General features: G+C 36.4%; 1 protein-coding gene and 1 long non-coding RNA gene across 13 annotated transcripts in view; one reads left to right on the top strand and one right to left on the bottom strand.

The window, feature by feature from the left end:
• The window catches only part of PDE4D (phosphodiesterase 4D), a gene marked incomplete at its 5' end in the record, with an annotated part of 636111 nt that overhangs the window by 543451 nt on the left and 65326 nt on the right, over positions 1-27334 (top strand). The window lies entirely within an intron of this gene.
• On the bottom strand, positions 1499-8246 carry LOC309889918. Its single transcript, XR_014319343.1, has 3 exons — positions 8136-8246; positions 3801-4008; positions 1499-1743 (listed from the first exon to the last, which is right to left on the bottom strand). It is a non-coding gene; the product is annotated as an uncharacterized lncRNA (long non-coding RNA).

The following is a 27334-nucleotide window of genomic DNA, read 5'->3' as shown; positions in this document are numbered from 1 at the left end:
AAAAGCTTGATGCAGACTGGTTTCTTGAGCTGTGTTAGCAATTGGGTGCAGAAGGCTCTGATGGAGGAGGAAGAACAGCTAGTGGAAAAGAAGACAGAAGGAAGATGTTTTAGGAAGAACCTTTATTATTATTATTTACTACTTATTTGCTATTATTTATTATTTCATCATTATTATTTATAGTACTGTTTTTGAACCATTTCAGAAAAAGCAAAACCAGAATTTAAGGCAGATTTGTTTCTTCTTTATTGGACTTTGGCAAATAGAAGCAGCAGCAATGAGAAATGAGCAACCCCAGATCTGTTTTTCATGTTCTGTCCTTTCTGTTTCCTAAAGAGAAAAGGACCTGTATAGTGGATTTCAGTATTCAGCTGCAGTAATACTTTTTTTTGCTTTTTAGGTGTATTGTTTTGTTTTGTGGTGTGTTTTTTTTTATTTATTTAATTTATTTTATTTATTTATTTATCGGTGAATCTAGAAAAATTTTTTAGAGATAGAAGATGAGAATGCTGTTTGAACTTTGCCATTCCTCATTTAATTTTCAATCCTGAAAATCAATCAGACAAAGGAGGGGGCAGGGAAGGATTCTGTAGTTTTGGAGCAAACTGTGCCCTTGCAGTTGAAGACCACCTTTAGAGAACAAACAAGCAGCTGATATACATACTACGTATATGCCTTTCACACAGGAAAGCAATAGTCAGGTGGTGAAACCACTTTGTTCTCATATGCTTCTGCTACTTGGAAATGTGTGTAAGCATGTTACTTATCAGACATAGATTTTCACTGTATGATATTGTGAAACCAAAATGTGTTTTCTTTGCTCCAGCTAATTCTCATGATTTAGTCTGCAAAACTTTATTTTGCTGAGTAAAATGTGACCCTGAAGCACCAATGAGTCTATTACAGGACTTTGATCTAGTGCAGTTCTATCCTTCTTCCAGATTTATACTCTCTTGAGTTCCATATCTCGTGATCTTTCCAGTTTTTTTGAGGTAAGCCACTCTTTAGCAGGTATAGCTGGCAGTATATGAAGCAGTGATAAACCATAGTGGGAGAAGGTACTAAGGAGATGGGATGCTTGTAATCTCAGCATACATTTCAAAGAAGAAAGACACTATTCTTTTGTAGAAATGCTAGTGTCTAAACATACCCACTGAAACACAATTGATGTTCAAATAAGTAAATGTTGCTTCAACACATAATATGTTTATTGTGTATGGTATTTCAAACTTCGACATGTTGTTAGGTCCCTTTCAACATTCCATGTTGAAATACTCACCAGTTCTAGCTTTTCTATATCTCAAATTTCTAAATTTCTAAACCTCTTTTCTCCAAAGGTGTTGTTAATTTTGACTATATAATACAGTCTAGCACAGTTTTTCCAAAAATCTGTTTGATGACTGATTGTTAAAATGGATTTTCCACTTCATAGTATATGTTGAATATATACTTCATAGTTTACTGATGGATACTAATTTTTGAACACTGATTCTTGTGTTTGATGGTTCTGTGAGAAGCTGGTACCACAGACTGGACAATGCCCTGGGCAACCTGATTCAGTGGGTGGCATCCCTGCCCATGGTAGGAGGGTTGGAACTGTGTGATCTTTAAGGTCCCTTCCAACCTGAGCCATCCTATGATTCTATGATTCATAGGCCTTCCTCCCAAGCATGGCTCGATTCCGCAGAGCTGTCTACTAGTCACATTTCCTTTTGCAAAACAAGAAAGGTTGACGTCAGCATTCTAAAGAGAAAAAAAAAATCACAGAATAAAAGTAACTTATAATAACAGTTTTCACATCAGATATAGCTCTTATTTGTGTGAAAAGAATAACTTCATACAGCCCCAAAATCAAAACATGAAATATCTTTCTTTCTCCCAAGACATTAAATACACAAACTGTTGACTTCCATTGCAATAATCTGAAATAGGTTTCTCAAATTTAAAAGGAGGATGAATTTTGATTATGTGAATGATCATGCAAATGGACATGAGTGCAATTTTTAAGGAAACTTTAGTGATTTTTTCTGAAAAAGTGTTCCTACAGCTAGGTTGATAAAATTTATTTTGGAGTAATTAAAGCTATGAAACAGCTGTAGGAGTTGAATCCTTATTTAAAAGAAGACAGGCTTACTGGTTAAACTCTGTAATGCATGATATATAATGTAAGGGACTGAAATATCTGTAATTTTTATTCCTTGAGAGCCCCCTTTTTTTTTTCCCCTGAAAATCTACTGATTATCTGTCTACGCTTCCCATAGAAGTGTTAATATGAGTGGGAACATTTTTCTATTGTAGTTATACCACTGTCCAAGAAGGGCATTTGACTTTATAATGTTCTGCATGGCTTCACCAGGTTTGCCTCTCACACTACAACACACAGGTTTATTCTGCTTCTTTTTATACTGCTCAGCTGACAGACATATCCAAATTTCAACTCAACTGGCTTAAAAATAAACCATTATTCTTTTTAATAGTGTGTAAATTAACTGTTAAATCTTTAAAATATGCTCTGTTTCAGAAGACTTAATGCATGTATTCAGGTCCTACAGATTTAATAAAACATAGGCTAAGATTCAACATGTATTTTTGAGCAAAAGTATCAGTTTATTGAATTCCTGAACCTTATCACTCATTTCTTGCCTTTCTACTCCCTGCAATATGCAATCAAGTTGGCTGTGCAGGCATACAGGGAAATAATCAAGGAACCACACTGTAGTATTTTCCCTTCCCTTCCCTTCCCTTCCCTTCCCTTCCCTTCCCTTCCCTTCCCTTCCCTTCCCTTCCCTTCCCTTCCCTTCCCTTCCCTTCCCTTCCCTTCCCTTCCCTTCCCTTCCCTTCCCTTCCCTTCCCTTCCCTTCCCTTCCCTTCCCTTCCCTTCCCTTCCCTTCCCTTCCCTTCCCTTCCCTTCCCTTCCCTTCCCTTCCCTTCCCTTCCCTTCCCTCTCCTCTCCTCTCCTCTCCTCTCCTCTCCTCTCCTCTCCTCTCCTCTCCTCTCCTCTCCTCTCCTCTCCTCTCCTCTCCTCTCCTCTCCTCTCCTCTCCTCTCCTCTCCTCTCCTCTCCTCTCCTCTCCTCTTTTTTTTTAGTCCATTTGTTTTCCAACTCATTTACTACACAGCTATTCAAACACTTGTCTAAAAAAAAAGAATGGGCAGCATAAGGATAGATTTTAGTAGCAAATTATGGAATAGCCTGAAATTAATCTAAACTGTACTACTGTGAAGTAGTGTTATTGGGTTTCTACACATTTCTGAAGAAAAGTGGGTGTTTAAGTGTTTCTTAGATCCTTTGCTCTCAGGCTCTTAGTAGGTCTAGAGCGCTCAGTAGCCAACAGCCAGAGAAGTTTCCACAGAAATACAATTGTTACTTGATTGACTGAAAGAAGGCCCAGGTGATCACAGGCAAACATTTCCAAATGATGCTGAAGCCAGCCGGAAGTAAAAGCAGCATCTGAAGTATTTTCAGTAATTCAATGCCATAAAATAAATGTTAAGCAGATTAAGAGACGTGGCAATAGTTAAATTTGTAAAATAAATTAAGGAACTGTGTAGAAGTATATGAGCCCATGAACAGAGACTGCCTTTCATCATGCCATCATTACTTAATGCCTAAAAAGTGGCACTCTGAATTGCTGAAAATGAAACTATGTATTGAAATATGGCAGGAGAGATTATACAGCAGAAATTTTTACCAGAATCTCAGTAAAGCAGTTGAATCCAACTTGGGATTTAGTTTTTCAAACGTATTTAGAAAGGAATCAAAATTACATGAAACATCCGTGCCTCATATTCCTTGCTTACCTGATTAACATTTAAAATGCAAAAGGAAATGCTCAGCTTTTGTGTCCGCAATGCTTCTTTTTTCTTTATTTTTTAAGTCTTTGTACTGAGTAGCTTTCTTTTATGCAACAACAAGAATCTATTTTAAAGATTTAGCTGCCCATATATCTGAAAAAGTCTTGCGTATCAAAGTGCAGGAGAGATCACTATCCAGATATGACACTCTGACCTGAAACACAGATGCATAGCAAAGCAAGTTGACATTTCTGATAAAAGAATAAAACCAGACAACTCTGAGGCAGATTCTAGCTGAGAAAACATATGATTCTTGGATGGAAAATGTCCAAAATAATATTTAATTGTACAGTGAGTATAAGCAATGTGTGGTAGAAACTGAAATGAAAAGTGATGTAGTGGCCCATAATGCTTTACCCCCTTAACTTTGAAAGCAGCTTGCTGAGGTCAATAGTTTCATCTTCCCCTTGTTGAGAAAATGAATGTATATCAAAATAAATATCTACTGCTTATTAAAAATGAAATTAGTGAAGTTTAACAATGTTCATTTACCTGGATTTCAAAATGCAATCAGTTGTTAATTTATTCAAAAGCAGTAACTAGACATAATCTTGCAGGTTAGTTTTTACTTTAGACAATGCTTTAAAACTGTTTTGTGAGGTTTTCAATCTTTGCATGGGAAAAAAGGGGGCAAGATGTAGAGAGACATTTCCAACAGGACAAAACAAGGTCATAGGACTTCAATGATGTTTTTTTGCCTTGTGTTGTATACGTGCATAACTTTGGCCATCTGACCACAGAAGAAAGCTTAAACAATTTAGCCCAAAAGTCTGCACAGAGCTCATCTTAGAGCTCACTGCAGAGCTGTGTGCTGTAGCCGAGGCACAGCTCATGCTCCTAAAAACTGCTACTCTGGTTGCACGCAGTAGATTGTTTATAAACAGCAGCTGTAAAGCCCTTGACAGCAATGTAGGTTGCCTTTGGGTGGTGGTTTTATGGATAAAGCATTGCACTGAGACTCACCTGGAATCAGCCCTGAGCTTCCTTATGCAATCACACTCTCTCTTGTGACAGCCTATCTCACACCTTTTACTGGGTGGTGAGGAAAAATCCATTAATGTCTGTGAGATGCTCTGACTGTTTGATGATTGGCCACTTAAAAATCCAGTTAGTGAGAAAGGGAGTAACAGAATATTGTATGATCATACTAGTCTGAAAAAGTTTAGAAACAGGATATATTACAAATTTAATTTCGTTCTTTACATTTGTTTAGTAAGTTGCACTGGACTGAGAAGGCTTCTGTTAAAGCAGAGGATCTTGCAAAGTATTTGCTCTTTCTTCCTTTCAAATTACTTTTTTTCTTCCATTTATTCCCTTAAAACAAAGACAATCTTTATTTTAGTACCTTCTCCTCATACCTATTTTTTCTTTCATTATTTTTTTCTTTCACATATCTTGTGACCTGACTTTAATGTGCCTTCTCCTATTCAGATATCATGTTTTACTTTAAATGCAATCCTGCAGTATGATCATACCTTTATGCTGCATTATCTTTTTTATCTTTATTTTCCTTCACATCCTCTTTACAAAATAACAGCAGTAGCCACAAAAAAAAAAAAAAAAAAAAAGAGTCAAAAAAAATCTCATATGCAGAGGCTTAGAGAGATTAGAATAATTCTAGATCTATATGGAAAAACTTGACAAAATAGAACATGGAACAGTTATAAAAGCAGGACTGGATCCTACCAGTACTACTTGGAATACTAGATTCCATTATGTTTTTATGTTTTTTAATGTAAGTAACAATAGTTCTCTAAAAGTCAAAATCATTCCAGGCCTTTTAATTCATTCACAATTGCTGTTTACCAAGAAATATGTTTCTCTATCTCTTGAGTAATAAACTCAGGAACATTCTCTGTTTTGCCTTGTTGCCAATGCTTTAGCTTCACCTTTCCTAAATACAAAATAATTAATAATAAACACCTTCTAGGCTTTATTTTTAGGAGAAATAAACAATTTGTTATCACTACCTTAATTTTTTCCTGTAACAAAGCCTGGTATTACTGTATTTCAGCAAATTACCATTTCATTGATTGTCTCATCTGTCAATGCCTAACCAAGGTTACCTGGAAGCCATTGTTAATATTTTGGTAGTGGGAGGTACCTTCCCTAGCATGCTCAAAGGCAAGCTTGCAAGGTAAGCTTGTCTTGCAGAAGAGGAGAACTGCAAGACGTCCAAATACACGTGAACTAATGTATTTAGTTAGTGGGGGTACCAACACGAACAAAGTGAGAAGGCATGCCCTTCATTTTCTGACTAAGAGCCCAGGCCCCATTGAATTAGTAAAGTCCCAGACTAAAGCCCACACTCTCCCAGTTTTGAGGGTATCAGATTAAAAATTGTCAGGTATATCTGCTCATGCTATGATCACATCCCTTGCTGCAGAGTCAACATAGTTTCAAACAAAACATATCATATGCGTAATGTCCAAACTAGGAACTTTCCTGCTATACAAGATTGACTTTAGCAGTGCTTAAACCTGCATTGTGTTCTTGGATAGTAGACTGTTACTGGGTGCTAGTTCATTATAAATAAATAAATAAAATTAATTAATCTATGTAATTGGCATAATAAGCTAAAGCATTAACTGTTTCATAGAAAAGATGGGTCTGCATGTGCAGTCAGTTGTTCAAAGCGTGAATGTGTTTAGCACAGGAAAAGGATTTAGAAGAAAGTATTTTTAAATTCGTTCTCTCCATACTGTCTGTGGTGTTACCTGAGGCTGGAACAAGAATTGTTCTTTAAAATAAATAAATAAATAAATATTTTTTTGCTTAGTGTGCTTTTCTGTGAAGCATTCCTCTACAAAGATAACATTACTCAGAATACTTACACAGCCGCTACATCTATCTGAACACATTTTAAGATTTTTTCTCTTTAAGTCAGGCTCTCGCATGAAGTCGAAATGTCAACATTGCAGACTATAGTCTGCAATGGAAGCACAACTGTAAATGGGAATGAAATTTCTATGCTACTTCTCAAACTAAGAGTATAGATCAGTGGTTGTAATTGTGCATGTGCCTGCTAGTTGAATGTATCAAAACCAGCCAGCTAATAAATTCCACTTGAGGCAATACATATGCTGTGGCTAATTAATATGGAAAAAAGGGGAAAAAAAGAAAAAAAAAAAAGTGGGCTTTTAACTCAAAATTGGTTGACTCTTACTTTTCAATATTCTTATATCTTTTCCCAGTACAATACGTATAATAACTTTGTATATGTTGGCATTTGCTATTATCAGTAATGGTTCTAGTATCTTCGTATTCTATTTGGAAAAGCATAGCAATGTCTGTTCTTGAATACAGCAATAAGAAGTCTCAAATTTATTGTCTTTAGATGGTCTCAGAATACCTTTATAAATGTCAGCATCATTGGGATTTTATTTACTTTTGCAATGGGAGAGAGAAAGCACTTTATATGGTGTAGCAGTTCTTTTCTGGCAGGCTTTGCTGCTATGTTGATCTTCTTAACTGAAATCTACATCCTAGACAAACAGCATTCTTATCCCTTATCTCTTAAGAGTTACACAATCAACTTTTTACGAGCTTAGATTCAGAGATCTCATAACTTTATTCAAAATCTATACAAAGAGCAAAATATTATTTTCTCAGTGCCAGAGAACCTGTGTTCACCATAGGCTACAGCTGTGGACTTTTGGCGTAAAACTTCCCATTCAAAGCTACCGATTCTACTGGACATTAAAACTTAGATTCAGTATAAACGGAATTCAGGCAAAATTGTTTTCTCAGATTTTGTGGCTGGACAGTATGCATAAAGCCTGAGAACTTTTTAAAAGTCTAGTTCCATTTCACTCACATTTCAGTTGCTGTTCTTAGTTTGACTGCACAGACTGGGATTAAAACAACAACCTCAGCAAATGGGATTTGAAAACCTTTTCAGGCCTGGTTTAGATTTGACTTCTTTAACTTCTCAGCTTTGCTTTCACTGGATTTTCACCTCCCTGCATAGGTGGCAGGAAGGATAGGAGTCCTGTCACAACATGCCACTTGGTGTTGTAATAGTTGTTTTCACTGTCAAATCTGATGGCTGTATTTGCTCCTCTATTGCTGCACCATGTCTACATGTGAAAGAGTGGCAACAGTAGACCAATATAGAAAGTAAAAAGTTTAGTCATGGCTTTAGGGAGCTGCCTGTAAACTGAATAAGCCTGGTTGCAACAAGCAATTTTTAATGCAGTTTTTTTCAGCTACTTCCTAGCCTTGGCCAATTATGGCTTAATCCTGTTCATACTGTCAAGATGTACTTGTAATAAAACTAACCTTCAGAAGAAGAATCACCTATTTTGAATAATGTAGATATGTGGATAGACTTTGACTATTTTCTTCCTTACATTTTCTTCCATTCTTGCAAAAGACAGTTGCCACCATGACCTGGAATTGCAAATGATAATCCGATTAAGAAAAAGTCACTAGATTTCCACTCATTTCTCTTGCAGACTAGCCTGTTTGACTCCCATTGGCTTCTGTGGAAATTACTCATTTCCTGTAATTGAAAAAAGGGCATCTGAAATGAGTGATGTGCTTACTGAGCAGGAAAGGAACAAGTATAGTCTCCATATCATCTTTCTATTCCGTTATCTGTGCATAGTTCCTCTGTCATCCATTTGAAGAACAATGTTTTTCAAAACAAAAGTAACAACAGAATTTGTGAAGTGTAGGTATTACGCTGAAACAGTCCAAGAACCTCATGAGGAGCAGCTGTGTCTGCAGTTTTTCAGCCTGTCATGCTTTGCCTCTACAGACTCATCAAGGTGTGGCTTCCCGCATGCTGGTGACATTCAGATACAGGGCAAGCAGCTGTTAATTCTTTTGAAAAGTAATGGAGTTTTATCTATTTTTGCTAGGACAGTATTATTCGGCACTTGGGCGGGCTGGAGTGTTTTTGCTTCGTGCCACAGACAGTAACGGTTTATTGATGTGTGAACATTCCATTAGCATGCATCTGGCTAAATAAAACCAGGGACTGATACCCGTAGATACAAAAACTTGGGCTTAAATGATGCTCATGTACTTCATTCCAAAGTTGGTTGTGCTCTAGAGACCAGGACGGAAACATGGTGACATACGATTTGCTGGGATTTATACATATGGTATCTGTATGTACAGAATATGTCAAATGTGAGGCATGGATATATAGTAGAGGTGCAGACAGGGAGGAATGCTTGTAAAAACAGATGTTCGGGGCATTTTTCACAAGCAGCTAATGGGGATAAATAGCAGTTGGTTGAGTCAGTTGTGAGGTGAAAACTTGTCTGATACACTCCACGTTGTGCGAATTCAGATACGTGGGTGCCGCAGATTTTGGTGTAAATCCCGTTAGGCCTGCCATCACCAAACCAGCCCGGGAACTTAGTTGCTGTGCCTGTTTGCCACGGCCTTCCTATCGACACAGCTGAAGAAGGGATTTAATTTTGTAACGTCGAATGACTTTGTCCTTTTTGTCTGCCACGAGACAGCGTCTGCAACTGAACACCTTTAGTCCCCTCTGCCTACGGGCAGCCTCGACCTCTGCGCGGCCACAGCGGTTTAGTGGGTGACGTTGGTGGTAGGGTGATGGTAGGACCAGACGGCACTGGAGGTCTTTTCCAACCCTAGTGACCTCATGACTCCAAGACCAGAGCCGGGGGGGCCGGCCCCTGTCAGGCACGCCGCCGTGACGAGGCGACCATACTCCGCTCTCGCCGCCGGCTCCACTCCGCAGCTTGGCGGCGGCCTCTGAGGGCTGCGGCTGCTGTCGCAGGCGGCGCGATAAGGCGGCCATTGACGTCAGCGGGGCGGGGGGGGGCTCGGCAGCGGCACCCCCATGGCCCCCCTCACCCCTCCTGCTGCTTTCCGGCAGCATGAAGCGCCCGGCCGCGGCGGGCGTGTGTTTTTGTGTGTTTTCACCGTTGTGTTTTCACTCGCACAGGGCAGGTGCTGCCTTCACAGCAAGCAGCTCCCTCTCGCAAGGCTTAGCCCAGGTCCTGAGGCGAGTTGCTGGGTGCAGACGTCCCCTCAACTTTTTGGTTTTGGGGGGGTAGCAGGGGGCAAGGCATGGTGCTTGGTGGCCTTGCGCAGTTTGAAATCTATACTCGTGTTGGCGAGCTGCTTTTCATAGCTGCTTTCATCTCTATATAAGGGAGTAGCTTTAGGTGCTCGTGAAATCTTGAGTATCTGGACAGGAAGAAAATAATGTCTACTGGCTGCAGCTGCCTTAAAAAAATATACAGCAACCTCCCAACTTGAGGGTAACGTGCTTGTATGCATGATAAAAAATGATTTCGTGCTTACTGCATCTGAATCTTCCCTAAGTCGTGAATATCCCCATAAAATCACCATAGACGTCAATATTTCTTTACAAAATGTCAAAGCAAAATCAGGTGTGTTTTTCTATCTGCAAGTAAATCTGAACACACTTTTACCTGTTTTTACTCCATCACAATACAAAAATTGTACCCATTCTTTGTCTTACTTAATACCTTGTTATGTGTTGAGTAATTTTAATGCCCCTGCCCACTATGGATGCCCCCCAGAAAAGGCATCAAGTGAGCTGAAATCAGTAGGACGACAGGTTTCTCTGTTTTAGGATGGGATTATGTGGCAATATTGAAAATAAAGATACATAAAGGGTGTTCTACATTTCTTAAGAATTTGCATGTTTGTATAATAAGTTAGAATTAACTAGGTTGTTACAGAGCAGTAGTGTCAGGAGAGGCAAACTTCTCATATCTAGAATGTTAAAGTGTTATCAACAAATAAACCATTTCGCCCTAAGTGACGTGAGCCTGGGGTCAGCAGAGAATCGCCTGCTGTCTTTCCCCCTGCTGGCTTTGGAGGTGAGCATCAGTGTACTGGAGGTGGAAAGCAGCCTCCATCTTCAGAATGCAGCGTAGACATCCTAGGACATACCCAGTCCTAGGATGGACTGGGAACTGGAGCTAAAATAAACCATCTCTACCTGTCCAACCATGAAAATTTATTACTGGATTATAACTGGATGCAGCTTAAAATGACTACATATCCATGGCCTCATGGATGTGGGAATGAATTCACATCAAGTGAAATACTTTATAACTAATTTCTCAGACAGCAGTGCTTGCCATGAAATGAGAGAAGCCCTATTTGTAAGCACCTACATCCTGTTGTGAAACACACTGAGCTTGCTTGGGTCCTATTTCATTGTTCTATTTACCTTTATAGATTTCCTCATCTTAACCCTATACATCATATATCTCATACTGTCTGAATATCATACCCACTTACTCAGTAATTCATAAAATATCTTGGTAACAACAAACATGTATATAGACGCGCGTGTGTGTGTATTTAAAAAAAAAAAAAAAAAAGGAAGGGGGTGGATAGAAAACATGCAGTGATACTCTCCATTTCCCACAAACTTGATTGGCTTAAAATCCCTTCATGACAAATTTCCTGAACGTAAATATTCTGCCCCATGAAATAGCTTGGCTAAAGACAAGTATCCATTTATTTGGTGCATAACCTAATTTTGTTTGCTGTCTAAAATCCTTAGATGGTATCAGAAGTATTGCAGTGTACATTAACTGTTACAATTGTATTTTAACTCAGCTGTCCTTGAAATAAGTCTAGACTGCCTTGCTGCCTTGCTGCCTTGCTTAGCATGGATTGTTTGCACGTTATTAAATTAGATAATGAAGCATGAATTCATTATTGGCTTTTATCTTCCATATTTGTGATATATTTGCTCAAAACATCAGGCTACAACATAGGTGTATAATTTTATGAATATAATTTGAAGTACGAGAGCTTCCAGGAACAGGAGTGGTTGTATTTACATCACTCTATCTATAAAAATGCACCCCAGTGATAAAGTAGCAGATTATGTCTGCATTATTAATACATAAGGCAGTATGTATGGTGCGGCCTAATCCATTTCGCCAGGAAATATATGCTGTAATAAAAAATATGACTCACAGAAGCAGTGGCATGACAGTGTTTCCCGCTACAGCTCAGCCAACATCGACCAGGGTTGCAAAAGATTAAAGTCCTTCCACGTGGCCTTTCATGGTCCACTGCCTCCAGCGTGAGCTGGTGCATGAAGCAGTTGCTGCTGGGGGCAGAGCATTCAGCAGTCACCTTTAGGAAAGTCTGTAGATCAGCTTTCTTGCAAGTGGCCTGGCATTTTTTGACTCAACATCTCTTGTACCATGCTATTTTGAAAGGCAACAGTACAACGCTATTTTGTGGGATTTCAGAATCAGGCTCGTAGACAAAGAGGCTCCGTTTTTTCTTAGAGGGGTAGCATTTATAGTGAAAGAGCTGCATATTATTAAAAAAAAATAAATCCTATAAAAAAAGATTACCATTAAAGTCTGTTTTGACAAATAATTTGTATAATTTCTATACATTGTTTTCTCCACCAGTTCGTTGTATGTAGCTTCTGAAATCTAGAACACGGTGACCACTTAATGCAGTGTCCTAAAAGATTATTTTTGTAAAGAGACTGTTAAATACTTACCCTCTATTACGCAATTAGGAATTAGAATGCAATTAGTAATAGAAGCAATGAGATCAGATGGACCTTCTATGTGAACATGTCAAAATAGTAAATATTTTTTGTCATCTGGTTAAACTTTGAAGGGTAGGAAACTACTGATACTGGCTGAAATCTGAAATACTACAAATACTTCAGTGTTAGAAGAACTTGTAAGATGTGGCTTATGGCATGCTTTTTATTTTTATTTTATTTTCGGTATTTCTGGAAATAATTAAGTCTACACTCTGATTTTCTTTAGTGTTTTCAGCACCGATTTTAACACCAAGAAAGAGAAGCTGCATTTCCTGAGCTAGAGATGAAGTATATATCCAAACATTCTCAAACTTAGGGAAAATTTCAACATTTCATTGTCATTTCCAGTCACTGCAGTACCACCAAGGAACCCCATTTCTAGGCTAGGGCTTATGCTTACAAACTATACCTGATGCTGTATGTCTCAGAGGTTTTTATGTTTATGATGTAAAGGCAGAATTCTAGAGAAGGGTAGATAGAAAGGGTAGAGAAAGGAAGGAGGTGATCATTTATGATGGGATATATATATATATGCAAATAAAAAACACTGACAGTATTATTTGGAATGAGAAACAACTGACCCAATGCAGCAGCAGCCTCATTCCTAGAAAGATTTTAGAGGCATCACAACAATAGAGAAATAAAAGTTACAATTTTAATGAAAATTATTTTGGCATTTTGACAAAATCCTGCAAGTGTAAAATGGGATGGGAGAAATCCAACTGTGTCAGTTTAAAAGCATTGTGACCTGATCAGAGAGGGAAAATAGTGTCTCAGGTCTGAATGAGGGCTGAAAGAGAGTGAGGAGAAGTACTTAAAACATAATGTAAATAGCTAAGTTTTGGCACACTATAAAGGAAGAAGTCAGAGGAGAGATGTCATGAGTAATACAAACATACAGAGAATGAGCCAGTTACAGAATTCAAATCTGTGTCCAGATTTTCCCACACATTGTCTTACATCAGGATAGTGTTACCTGGATACGTATCATATTTTTTTTTATTATTATTTTTATTTTATTTTATTTATTTATTTATTTTTGATAGAAGTTTTTTGGTTTGGTCATGTCCACTCCTGTCTCCGTGTGCCAGGTCCCAGTGCCATACAGGACCTGCTGCTCGTCTTCTCTCTCAAGCTCCAAAAGTGTTTTGAAGTAGCATTGAATAAACATGTCTCTGTAGTTCAGCAACTCTCTTGTTACTCTTACTGCAATTGTATTGACTATTACAGCTCTCCTACTGCCACAAGGAAGGAAAAAGGTGGCAAGCAGTATACTTATAGATGTTCTCTGAGCAGGTTAGCACATGTCCACTGCAGGAGCTATTTATTTTCCAAATTTGCCTGTGCAAGACTGAACTATTAGGTTCTGCAAATCAGTGCTAAGAGCATTAGAAGCAAAAGCAATAGCTTTTAAAGCCTGAAGTGAACAATGCTTAATCGATATAAACAATAATATTTAGGATCTTTTCATCAGTATCTGCAGGAAAATTAGAAAGCCCCTTGTCCCATCATGAGCCTGTTGTACAATTTAACATTCTTTGGAGACTTCATTTAATGAATAATGATTAACTGGGCTGTTCTGTAGTGAAATCTGGCTCGCTCTTACTTCAAGGAAACCGAAAGAAAACAAATGGCATATTTGATTTTTACTTCTGTCTTTTGCTAGTGATAGAATACTAGAACACATGCTTTTGCATATTTTTCCATAAAAGAAATAGCAGAACATAGTTTAAAATGAAAGCACAGTATACAGATTTTGGAAGTATTTTCTGTAAGATAATTGAATAGCTCAGAAAATGTTCAACAATGAAAAACTGTTAGGCATCCACTAGGGTGGTTATGGAGAGGTTTTTTAAAGGTCACGTTTCTGTTTAACTTGATAATAAAATAATAAAACACTCTCCCTCCCTTCCCTCCCCCCCCCCCCCCCCCCCAAGGTACTTTATCTGAACATTAAAAATGCAACTGAAAGGAAACAAAAAATCAATATCTCTTTGTTCCATTAGTGTTATATTCACAGGGCTATGTTAACTGTAATAGAAGTGTCCCTTTCTGTCAGCAAGTTCCAGTAGACAGAGTAGGGAAAAACAAAACAAAACAAAACAAGAAAAATATTTTAAAATACTGCCACTTACAGAGTAATAGCTTTTAAAAGTTTAATAAGCATCCTGCCTTGGGTACTGCTTTCATTTGTGTGAGAATTGTTTATATATATATATATATATATATATTATATATATTTTATATATATATATTTAATTCTGTGGGGTAAACACAATCCTTTCTTGTGGTCTTGTGGACTTTGGACAAATGTGTTTCACTCCACTGCTTGTATCTTGTTCTCTTAGGGCCTGACATCAGACTGAGAGATGACATCATTACAAACCACTAATTTGAATTGTATTGCTGGTGTTTTACATTTGTTTACATTTGAACTTGGCACTCTCTTTGAAGTCTATTGACATTATATATCCTCTCCCTTCTTCTTTCAACTTTCTTACCAGAGGATGTTGGCTGACATTATTCTTTGCCTTATTAGTATAATAATAGGTGTTGTGGGATTTTTAATTTTAATTATATTGCAGAATGCACTGGTTTGATAAGAATCTTTCTCTGAGTGAAAGAGGCATCATATGGAATCATATAAGTATGTTCTTGCTGTAGTTTCTCCCTGATTATAGTCTGCTTAACAAATAAATAAACAGAATTAGCCTTCCATGAAAGCCTTAGTTTACACATAGTATGGCTGGAGAGCAAGAACTTGAAGCACAGTTTGTACTTTGGTGAGAATTTGCATTTCAGTCTTTATTCAAAAGAAAGATTAAATAATGGAAATTAAAATCCTTTTGAAAGGAAATTTGTAATAGAGGCAAAGGAGAAATTAAATTCAGACATAGACTATTCTGATGCCTCTTGTATGTAAATGAAGATTTGTGATTAAGTATTTGTGTAAAGGAGACATATATATACAGCTAGTAGGACGTAGCAGGTCAGATACACTCAGTTAGTAAGACGTAGCAGGGCATACTGTATTTATGGTGCACAGGTGCACAGTGCTAAACCATTTTCTGTCCACAGATTTTTAATGACCATGTGGTGCAAGGTTTTAATTCTTTGCCTTCATGACTTAGCACATTTTGATGCTGTGAATGGGATGAATTTGGGTGACTGGTTCTATGTGTTTATGCACAATTGAAAACTTTAGCCACGTGTTGTTACACCTGTGTATGGTAATAAGAACACTAATTTGGGTAGATCAGGCAGCACTTCTGAATAGGGATTTATAAGGTAGAGTAGTGCAGTGAAATATTTCATAGTTTATGCCTAGAAGTATAAACTGATGTTCTGTGTAAAATTGGCAAAAATAATAGTAACAGAATCCTCACTGCTGAATTTATGTAAAAATTAAGGCTGTGATTTCTGTTTATCTCTTACAAAGAAACTAAAGTTAAAGGTACAAGATGAATTATTTAATTTTGCAAAGCAGTAAAGGGAAGTAATCTGAATTATCTCAGATCATGAATATACCAAAACTGGTTGCATTAGCATTAAAGTAGGAGAGAAACTACAGGTAAATTGAGGTTTTGGGAATGTGAATCTTAACCTCACTTCAGGACATTTCCAAATGTGAGGAATTAAGTTCTATGGAAGTTTTATGTGAAATACACTGGTTCTGGGTTGCCCCTTGACAGCCCTTTTCTTTTGGGCATCTGTGATCTGTACCTTTCCTAAAACATTTGAAATATGAATTAGCAATTCTGCGAAATGTGCTTTAGCTATGCTGCAATGTGATAGAACTGTATCATGTGGGAGCTTGTAATAGGATAATAAAACCTCCTACCCCGACTAGATGATTAAGGAAAAAATTCAGTTGGTAGGAACTGCATTTGTGGTGAATTAGCTGAACACATTCCCCAATTCCAAAAAAATCCTTGGGTTTTGGTCACATGCTTCAATGTGCTCTTGCCCCATCAATCAGCTCATGCCTGATTATGTGATATATTTAAATAATATAGGTTTATATTTAAATATCAAATCAGATGTTAGCACTTTGCTGAAATGTTTGATCTGTTTCTCCTGAAATGATAATTTAGAGATTAAATAAGTATAGAATGAAACTGAGAAACTTCACTTTCTGTTTTCTTGCACTTCTCTTTTCTGCATAGAACAGAGAACAAACTTCCTTTAGAAATTCTTTTGTTTCAACATCTACCTTCTATGTCACATTTGCCTGCATGACCCAAGCATCTGAGGGGGTTTGCCGTGTTGGTTACTTTGATTAAAAACTATAGCGTTGAAGTAGTTGTTTTCCTAGCAATACATTGTATTTTCTGCCTGAGCTAATTGCACACTCCCCTTCAACACTGGCACCAATGTGCTTCTTTTTGCCCAAACTTTGCTTTTTTCAGGCCTGACGCAGGACTGCTGGGTGATGACTCTATTGTAAGCCACTAATTATGTTTATATCACCAAGTCGTGGCCTTTGTTAGCACAAAGGCAACCCAGCAAGTATATCATATTCCTTCTGAATGCTATAGAGATTGCATTTCTTCTCACATCCTCTTCCTTCAGACTTTCTTTCTTCTACTTCACTGTTTTGCTAACAGTAAAGTTATTCTTGTGATAAGTAAGCAGATCTTAATTCTTTAATTTGATTCCCTAAATGCCTCAACTGAAAAGCTCCTATATTCTTATTTATTGCAGGAGATATAAATGGAACACTTGCTCCTTTCCCAAGCATAACATTTTGCTCTTTTGGGTACATTAAAGACCCAAAGACATTAAAGATATTCAAATATCACAGCCCTTGATGGTGCAGTGTTATGGAACACTAGAGTTAGATATATCTTTTATTTTCTCTGAGAGCTTGTCGTCACTACCATATTAACTGAAGCTGCAAGCCAGATTGTGCCCAAAAGTGATTCTTGTGTGACTTGAGTTGCAAGTCGAATTACGTCCCCCAAATAATTCTTGTATTATTAAGGAAAATAGAAGATTTCTAAAATAAAAATATACCTGGGAACCTTCTTATCCCTTCTGTGGCAGTGTGATCCCTAGGTAGAATCCTGGACTGCATTTCAGAGATCTGGCTTCTAGTTACAGTCGTGGGACAAACAAGGTAGGTGTTGTAGACTTGGGAACCTCATTTTGCCTCTCTTTGCTTCTGTGTCTGCTGGAATACAGGTATCTTAGGTCAGGGACTGTCTCTTAATGTGATGTTCTGCAGTAAGTAGCACTAGAAACTTCAAGTTCAGCTGGGTTCTTTTGAAATCTGTGTAATTAACACAGCTCATACCAACTAGTGACCAAAATTATATATAAATGTATAAATAACTTCCATTAAAAGTTATCTATATGATTTTTCTTCATGTAATGTAATTACGTATGATTTGCTATATTCATATAATGAAAAGTCAGTATTAAACTTCTTATGATGCTTAACAGTCTATCCAAACAGAATTTTAGCTGATCTTTCTTGAAAAGGGTTATGCTGATAACAATTTTGAACAGATGAATGCCACTGTATTTGAAATCTTCCTTGCTCCCAAAGGTTGAGTATTTTTTTCCGATTGATCTTCATCTGTAAGGATTTATAGAAATTATGGCTGGATTCTTTTGATGTGGCAGTACTCCACACATGAATGATGGGGAGCTGGAAGGCATGATGAGCATGCTTGCCAAGAATAATTGGCTTCTGCACTGTGGAACAGCTCAAAAAAATTAAGTATCACAGTATATAATTTGGGTGTGCATATTGCTTGCAGTTCAAACTATTTTAGTAGTCTGCAGTGGCAAACTGAGCTTCCTATTGGCTTGCTTGTTATATGTTTATTAAGGAAGCTACATGCAGCATCTAAGAAAAGGATTGTCATTTCCAGCTATAGCATGTTTCTTTGGAATAGATGGAATTTAATCTGAGTCATTTTTCTTTCCGTTTGCTTTTCTAATCATTTTCATATTCTGCCAATCATTCTTGTGACTTTCTGTTAAATCTAAAAACCTGTTTGCTGGCGTATGGTGGTTGATGGCAAGAGTAGTTGTATGCTGTGTGGTCTGCCAAAAAATTGTTAGATCTGCTATAAATTGTTATTACACTTAATAACGTTCTCAAAAGAAGGTTTGTGAGACTTCAGATTTGTGGTCTGTACCATGTAGAGTTCTTTGGTCAGCAGAATCTTTCTTGTTTTCCTGTTTTCAAACAATTTTTCTGTGCTTCTTCCTCTCTTGATGTATACATATTCTTTCAAACTATGCTAGAATATTTTTCTTCAACTTCAGGGGATGGGAGAGAGTTTATTTCTCCTAATGCTCAAGAAATTTCTCAAAGACTTTAAACTGCTCGGTCCTTTACCTACTCACAGTCAACACTGGCAATTTTCTAAGGTACTTTTGAAGTAGTAATATCAAGATTTATTGGCCTAAAAGGGTTAAAATCGAAAGAATCGGTCTGAGTGTGACTAATTTTGGAACACAAGGACTGACCAGTTTACTTTTATTAGAAAACTATTTTTATGCCAACCATCCTGGCGTTTAGCAGGTATTCCCCCGATGCTGTATTTTTCACTGAAGTGCATTCTGTGTTAAGAACAACTCTCTCTCTTTCTCGCTCTTTCTCTCTCTCATTTTTTATTTATTTATTTTTATTTTTTTGTGAGTCTGCAAATGAGCAGATTGTCACTTGGTTGTTATCAGTCAAAATAGGTACTTGTAAATTCTAACAAATTTGTATTTTGCTGGTGAATGGTTGTTCCACTGTGACTGTGTTTCTTCTACATACCTTAGCCACAGTGCCAATGGCAAGAGATCCATACTCTGTACCAAGCTATTCATTCCTACCCTGAGGCCACTCTCTCATCTGTGCTGGCACCATTGTTTTTGAAGGCATGAAATAAATTGGTGAGAATTTAGCCGGGTCAAAAAGAACTGGGTTTGCAAGGCTATATTTAACAGGTTTGGGTGTCTGATCTACATTATCACGTGTCCCCAGAGGAAGGATAGCGTGAAGATTGCTAAGGGCTTTAATTTTTATTTTATTTTTTTTTTAATTCAGAAGTGCAGCCCCACTTAAGCTGAGACAAACTGCTGCAGCTGCCAAAGAAGTAGTCTTTTTGCCCCCGCTGCTCATCCTAACATTTATTATGAGATTACTTGCAGGTTATTTGAAGTATTCACTTTTGTCTTTCACATTTCAGTACCTCAACTGCTTGTCTAATTTCACAAGAAAATGTGGCTTGTCATGTTTGCTTGACTAATTTGATATATTTATTTAGCTTTTTACTCATGAGTTTGAATTCAGTTGTCTTCGCATGTTACACATTTGTGTAAACTATGCAAGCTTGCACACATCCTGAACTCAGTAAATTAGTGTTCCTCTATTAAAATTGCTTGTATCTACCTGTTGAGAAAGATGTAGCTCTTTTTTTTTTTTTTTTTTTTTTTTATTTTATTAGATATATCTATTTTCCTTTGCAGAGACTTACTGTGGTTTAGAGGATAGTGTTAGAGTTATACCCATCAATATAAAACACTCTTCTTGCCTTAAAAAAGCAAATGTGCTTCTTTACACCAGACCAAATGCAATTTAAAGTGAACACTGTTCTGTGTTTAAGGTTAAAACTGGTTACGAAATCCGTTAAGATAAAGATGCGATTTAGTGTGTTACGTTAGTTATGTCACAGAGGTTAAGAGAGTTTACCTAATAATCAAAGCCTGATTTAGTATTTCTTATGGCAGAAGGTTCAGCTACTTTGCTTGTATTAGCTTGCTGCTAAGTTGATTGTGTTCTTATTATGTAAACATTCCTTTTGAAATCATTTTTAATGTCAGAAGTCTGAAACTTCCAATGAAGTTATGATGTGCCATTTTCCAGATGGTACAAGAATCAAGCCTGCAGGCTAGTGTGCATTGTACACTGTGTTTCTTAAGGGAAGTTCTCCCAAAGTAGCCTTTAAAATGGTCACTTTTCAATAACTCGTAGAAGAAAAAATAAGAGTTATATCCAACTAGAACTAACATTAGGTGCATGGTGAATGGAAATCATTGAAAATTTTTAGCAAAAAATAAAAGTCATTTAATGTGCACATTGCCATATATAGTAGCACCCTAATTTTCAAACCCTAAAAAGAGAAAACACAAACATTACTGTCATTTTGTCACTTTTATTTATCACTTCTTGTATCACTCTTGACTGCTCTGTGGAGTGGTTCTTCAGTGCAATTTTGATCTGTTGCAATCAGTGGGACTTTTGCCCCCAAATTCACCTGATCCAGGATTTTAACTTCTGTGTTTTTCCCTTTGAAAACTTTTATGATGTAACAATTGCTTTTCTGCTTAGAACGTCTTCCCCTTTTCTACTTGCACCTTTACATAAAAATCATTGTCTTCTGGAATCTGGCCAAGTTGTGTATCTCTTCTTGTTTTATAGTTAATCTTATTCTTTTTTAAATCAGCTCATATATGCTTAATTGAATTTCATTATCTTCAACAACTACTTTGAAAATAATTGAACAAAATGTTTATCATAAGCTGTATTTGGCATTTTTATCCCCTCTGGAGGCTTGCCTCTGTTATCATACAGGAAGTTTGGTATGAATGCTGCCACCAAAAACAACAGATACTTTTTTAAGAACTTCTGCAGAATCACAGAATTGTTGGAAGGCACTTTTGTCGGTCCCATCCAACCCCCTGGTAAAGCAGGGACACTTCAAACAGGTTGCCCCAGTTGCCAACATTGACCCAGGACTCAAATGACTTTTAGCACAAGTACCCAGCACAGATTAAGCAGGCAGAAATGTTTTCCTTAGACCTTCATCTTAGACTTCCTTTCAACAATACAGTTAACTCTTGGTCTCTTTTTCCTTCCTTCACGTCTTGCATGGCCTTCCTTTGCAATCCAAAAGATACTGTGAGTTTGGGTTACCCTCACTGGAAGTTGTTCCTTTTCAAGAATAATGTCATTCAACTGTCCTGTTGTAATTCTTGATAATTTTTTTTTTTTCACTGTCTTTGTATGTCATGTTAAAAAGTACATGGAAATTCATGCAACAGTTGATTTTAAACTATTGCTTTCCTTTTACACATTATTCAATCTCTCTCCTCTGAAAAAACGATCAGCAGAGCAGTACATTTTTGCCCAAGTTTAATGATGAAATGAAGCTCCAAAAATATAAATGAGATATATAAAATATAAATGCATATTGCAGCTTAGAAATTTGTTTTATCTTAACTTGGAAGTTTCAGTAAGCTGAACATTGAATGATAGCATTGTAAAATGTCTGTTCTTCCCCGGCAAAATTTGGAAAACTTTTGTTTCCCTTATGTGGGCTGATTTCATCAGTAACATGCAAAGGAATTCTGCTCCATTCAGCTGTTAATGTCCTAACTGCTGCAGAAGAAATATTGTTGGTTGCCATAACTCAAGAAGTGTTATTTTAAAATACAGTCACTGGAAATGTTGAAGTCGACATGTGAGTTTTGTTATGTTACTCATATTTTCATATTTTCCTCTTTTTTTTTTTGTTTTTGTTTTTTTTTTTTTGTTTTTTTTTTTGTTTTTTGTTTTAGATTACTTCTGTAGTTCAATTTTGTGTTTAAATTTTCACATTGCGTTGTGGGTTTTTTTCCACTTCTGCTTTGATTTTTAACTATTAAAGGTTTTTTTGTCCATTATATTATACTCTGCAAAGTATTTTTGATCCATCATCTGAAACATGATGTATACACCCTTTGCATTATTTTGTGTGGATAGGAGTGTGGGCTTCCAAGGACGAGAGTGACCTCACACCAGCAGCTTCTCATTAACTGCTGGGAGAGACATAGAATGATTCCTTTCTGCCTTTTACAAAGCATTTTGAAAGTACATGTATTTTTTCAATTTATTTATTTATTATTTTTATTATTATTTATTTTTTGTCGGATGAGAAGATTCTTTAGAATTTCCATTCATTCCTACCTTAAAAGTGAACTGGACTTGGGTATTTCATTTTGCTGTTTCAAATAAAGGCAGGTTTTCAAACAATGGCTATACCATCTCTTCTTAACCACAAAAATGGCTTGGGCAGTCACTTTTGTACAGAAAGTACGGCCAGCTTCTGCATTTTCTTGTATCTGTTGCTTGCAAGAATTGTCTTGTAACATGACCTCTGACACTAAATGTAGAAAAAATTGAGAAAATACTTAATCTGCTTAGAAACTACTTTTCTCATGGAAATGTGACTATACAATGATACTACTGGGTCCCATATTTTCCTGTGTTTGCCTTTACCATATTTTATCAGGTTGTAAATAAAAAGATCACTTTCCCTCCTAACCACTTTCCTTTCTTGTGAGGGAAGTCTTTGTGAGAGCTGAGAGCTAAGCCAAGCACCTTCCTGTGTGTGTATTGCCACCACAGTCAATATTGTCACAGCAGCAGGCATGTCCATGTAGGGTACTGAAACTGGGCACTGAATTTTATATGAGGAATAAAGAAAGGGAAAAAAAAAAAAAAGAAAAGTTATTCAGAACTCTCATTTGGCAAAAAATAAAATAAATAAATAAATAAATAAATAAATACTTTTATAAATTCTAATTCTGAACAAAAAAATAAAAATGACTGCATGAAATGGTTAGACAAAAATGTTAAATCAGATGTAATAAATAAATAAATAAATGAGATACTTCTGTATTTCTGTGAGCACCAGGTTAGCAGGCTTAGCAAAGTTTGATTTCCTAAAGATATATCCTGATAAATAGATTGCTAGATAGACATGAGTCTAACGGACACAACTTCCAACTGAAGTGTTTGCTACAAAAGCATAACCTTTCTCTCCTTTGTAGCTTCCATATAGTCTACAGGTAGTGAGCACACACTTCATATGGTTTCTCAGTAGAGACTTAAAAGGCAAATCTTTGTTAAGCTCATGACTTATTTTCAAGAAACTTTCCTGAATCTAGTAAGCTTGATATGTTTACACCTCTGTTGGATTTGGTTCAGACTGAACAAAAGATTTAAGTGTAGGTAGACCTCCATGAACTTTGTGAACTCCTTCTACTCATTTGTGGTGGTACAGTATGTGTCTTTGAATATAGCCAAAGGTCTGGTATAAAGATGTATTCTCAGAAAGTTTCATTTCCTCTTTTGTACTTTTTTACTTTTTTTTTTTTTTTTTTTTTTCTGGATTGTAAAGCTGTTTTTTGATACAAAAAAAAAAAGATATTTTGAACTTCAGAAGTAATTATGGTGAAAAGATAAAAGGTGTTCACTTTTTCTCATGTAACCTTGAATGTAAACGAGAATTGTTTTATCAATATAGATAAATTATGCATGAGATAACTTTTTTTTCTTGAGTATTTCCTGAATAAATAGATGTACAATAAAGTATACAGGTCTGAGATTTTATGGGGTTGTAGGAACAACTTTGTAGTAAGGTTACAAAACATGCTTTTTCTCATCTTGTGAGAACTACTTTTCTGTTTAACATTTGAATACATAGTGTAACCAATGTTCTCAAGTGAAGCAGTGTAAATACACTTAGGAGCACAACAGGTCTTTGTTTTCTGGTTGAGCTTTTAGGGAAATATCGCTATTTAAAACCATAGGCAGATGTCCTTTTTCAGATTCTTGTCACAGAGGTTACTACAGGCTGCTAAAACTGTCCAAATTTACCTTGCAGTGAAATAGTTTCTGCATGTGCTTCCTAATATGGTTCAGACAAAATCAGATAATTTAAACTGCTTGAGCTATCTTAGCTCTTTTTGCTTCAAGCAATGTGGTCACATCAGTAATTTATAGCAAGGAGCTGCTACTAAGCAGATATGGACTGAGATGGTAGAGGACATTTGTCTATGGTCCATGTTCAAGCACACAGTAATTTAATACAGGTTTTGGAAGGAGAAATGTGTTCAGGTGCATAAAAAGATTTATTACACATGATAGAGGTCTTGTGAAACTACGAGCAGTATGGAAAAGACTAATTTTATGTATACATAAAATAATAATAATAAATGATAGTAAATTAATGCACAAACAATTAAAATATAAACATACCAATTAAAGTATAATAAATGTAGGTTTGTGATGGTCCATTTTGAAATAACTAACATTTCTTATATTTGACTGGTCTGCTGCATCAGTTTTTTTCTGAGGCTTTTTCATGTTGTTTTACAAAATTCTCATGTTCCTAAGCCAAAATTAAAGAAAATGATGCGTAGTTAAACTTCCTGTGACCTGAGCAATATATCACAATGATCTTTCTGTAACGTGGAAAGTTGCTAGTTACATTATGGAAAAAAAAATAAAAATCTGATGTATAAATAATGCTGGTATGCCCAAGCACAGTGTCAATTGCTTTATCAAGCTACACACACTAATCTAGTTAATTTAAAATTACCTAGAATGCTATGAAGAAATAATCAGTGCTTTGGAAACTGGTTCTAAGTGTTGATTAAGCAAGCTTTGCCAAGCAGAACAAATCCATTTTACCAGAAGCTCTGAACTTGTCAGGTCTCAAAGGAACGGTAGAGTCATGTTTTGCTATACTGACATGGCACATTCGGTGACATACAATGGTAGAAGGTGCTGCTAAGTTGATGGTTGGTGTCCTTTTCTCTAAATCAACACTATGCTGTGGTAGTTACTAGTCTGTTACATGATCTGTTACATACAGTTTAAAATATGAGGGTGTTTGTAGACCTGATGGGCTTGCTGCTGGAAAACCTTTCATGTCTAAATAGCTTTTGTAGTTTCAAGCAGTTGCTGTAGTCTATACAGCTTCCTGTTATCAGAATCTGTAAATGCCATGCTGCCACTCCTGTGTGTCAGTGTTGAGCAAAATGAGTGCAATCTAAACGGATATAATGTAGATATGGTTTGTTAATCCAGTCTTGTACCATAAGAGCAGAGTACCGTATTACAGTTCTTATTAGATTCATCACTGTCATTATTTACTTTAAAAGAAATGCAATTTCCTCTTCTTTCAAAATGTAATAATGGCCTTTCCAAGTTATTTTAAAATTAAAATCAAGAAAGATGCTCAGCACTACTGTCAAGGACTCACCAAGAAGTGCAGCAGTCAAGACTGTCCTGGCCCTAGGCAACCAGCAACCATCCTGTTTGATACTTTTTTGACTTTCAGTCAGAAGCAGTCTTTGTTAAGGTCAAGCTCGCTGTAGTAAATGTTTACAGATGTTGTTATGTAAATGTACAAAATTATAAATTTACCCATAAAGTACTGATGGGAAAATATCTTTAATTATTGGCAAATACTTATCCTTTTTCTACTAGTAACCTTATTATAGGTTACTAGTAGAAAGTTATTGGAACAGAATAAAATGTAGACTACATCTGAATTAGGAAAAAAAAAAAAAAAAAAAAAAGTTTTTTTCACTCACAGCATTTAGTAGAAGACATTCACTTTGAAACTATGAAACTTTCCCTACTAGCAGAAAATCATGTATTACTTTTACCAAATCTCCCAGGCCTGGAAAACTGATTACTCTCTTACCTTCCTGCTGCCATCATATTCACACTTTGAGCTGCAGAATTTTAATGGTTTTGCACTTAGCTCTGAGGACTATGGATTTATGCTTAGTTTTGTATTCCAGAAGAGAGAATGTGTAGGACATTGGGACATATCTATATGGTCCAGTTACAGGTTTGTACAGGTTTGTATTCAAAGAAGAAAGAGGTACCTCATAGTGAAGAAACAGTTCTTTGTGTTTCTGTAGGCACGTTCCAGTATTTTATTTGAAACCCATGTAGACGAGAACCTCTTACAGAAGTGATGCTTTGGAACTGGGGCAGCTCTAGCTCATCTGTTAAAAGATATCCCTAGAAATATATACGTATTTTGTAGGGATATCTGAATTTTATGATATTTGTATCATAAAGAAATATATATATATATATATATTATATATATATATTTATATTATATATATATATAATTTTTATAATATATATATATCAGATATCCCTAGAAATATATATATATTATACATATATACATATAGGTATATATCCCTAACAAACCTTGTGTTTCAAGAAAAAATAGGAAGATAACCTGTTAACATCCTGAAATTGGCTTTTTGTGTAGATGATTGTCCTAGGATTATGGACAATGGGCATTTATTGATTAATTCAGTCATGAAGTACAGATCTTTATTCCACAGTGCTCTTCCTTGCTGTTGGGAAATCAGACATTTTGGGAAACACATGTTTGATTCTTTACTATGCCAAGTTCCCTTTTGCAGCACTGATGAAGATTAGTGATCTAGTTAAGCCTCCTTCATTCGCCAGACAAATTTGCACCTGAGCCCCAGTCAGCACTATCAAACCTGTCACAATTACCTCGGGTAAGATCCCAGACCCATTAGCAAAATTTAGCTGATTACCTTCAGAGGTTCAGAAATCTAACTCTTGTTTCCTGTTAGAAAATAATTTTCAAATAATAATTTCAAATAATAATTTTCAAACCCATTCAAATTTCTTTTTGGAACCGTACCAGCATCACTTAGAAAAATGTCTTATCTCTCTCAGATGGCATTATGAGAAGAGCAATACAAGGGCATTTTCAGACTGAAGTACCTCCACAGCCTGGCTATTGGGGAAGAATCTCAAACAAAGCAGTTGTGGTGTGCATCTCACTATCTCTTCTTAGAGCTGCTCCACTTTGTATAAATAAATAAAGCTTTGAGCCACAGAGATACTGATCATTTGCAGGGCTAGGAGGGTAAAAGCTTCCTCTTTATTATGTATTCATATCAGAACTTCAGCAGAAAAAAATTTGAGAGACCAGCCTTGAAAATAGTAAACAACCCTGCATTTAGGATGCTTGTACAGGATGTGGGAAAATGTAGTAAAAAAAATGTTAGCCCTGTCTCTTCCAAGAGAGTTGCATAATAATCAGGCTGTTAGCTATTTTAGGGTAAACTTTTATATTATTGCATTTCA

Source organism: Aythya marila (assembly GCF_965140915.1).
Source record: "Aythya marila genome assembly, chromosome: Z".
NCBI classification, from domain to species: domain Eukaryota; kingdom Metazoa; phylum Chordata; class Aves; order Anseriformes; family Anatidae; genus Aythya; species Aythya marila.
This window is presented reverse-complemented; position numbering and strand designations above follow the sequence as displayed.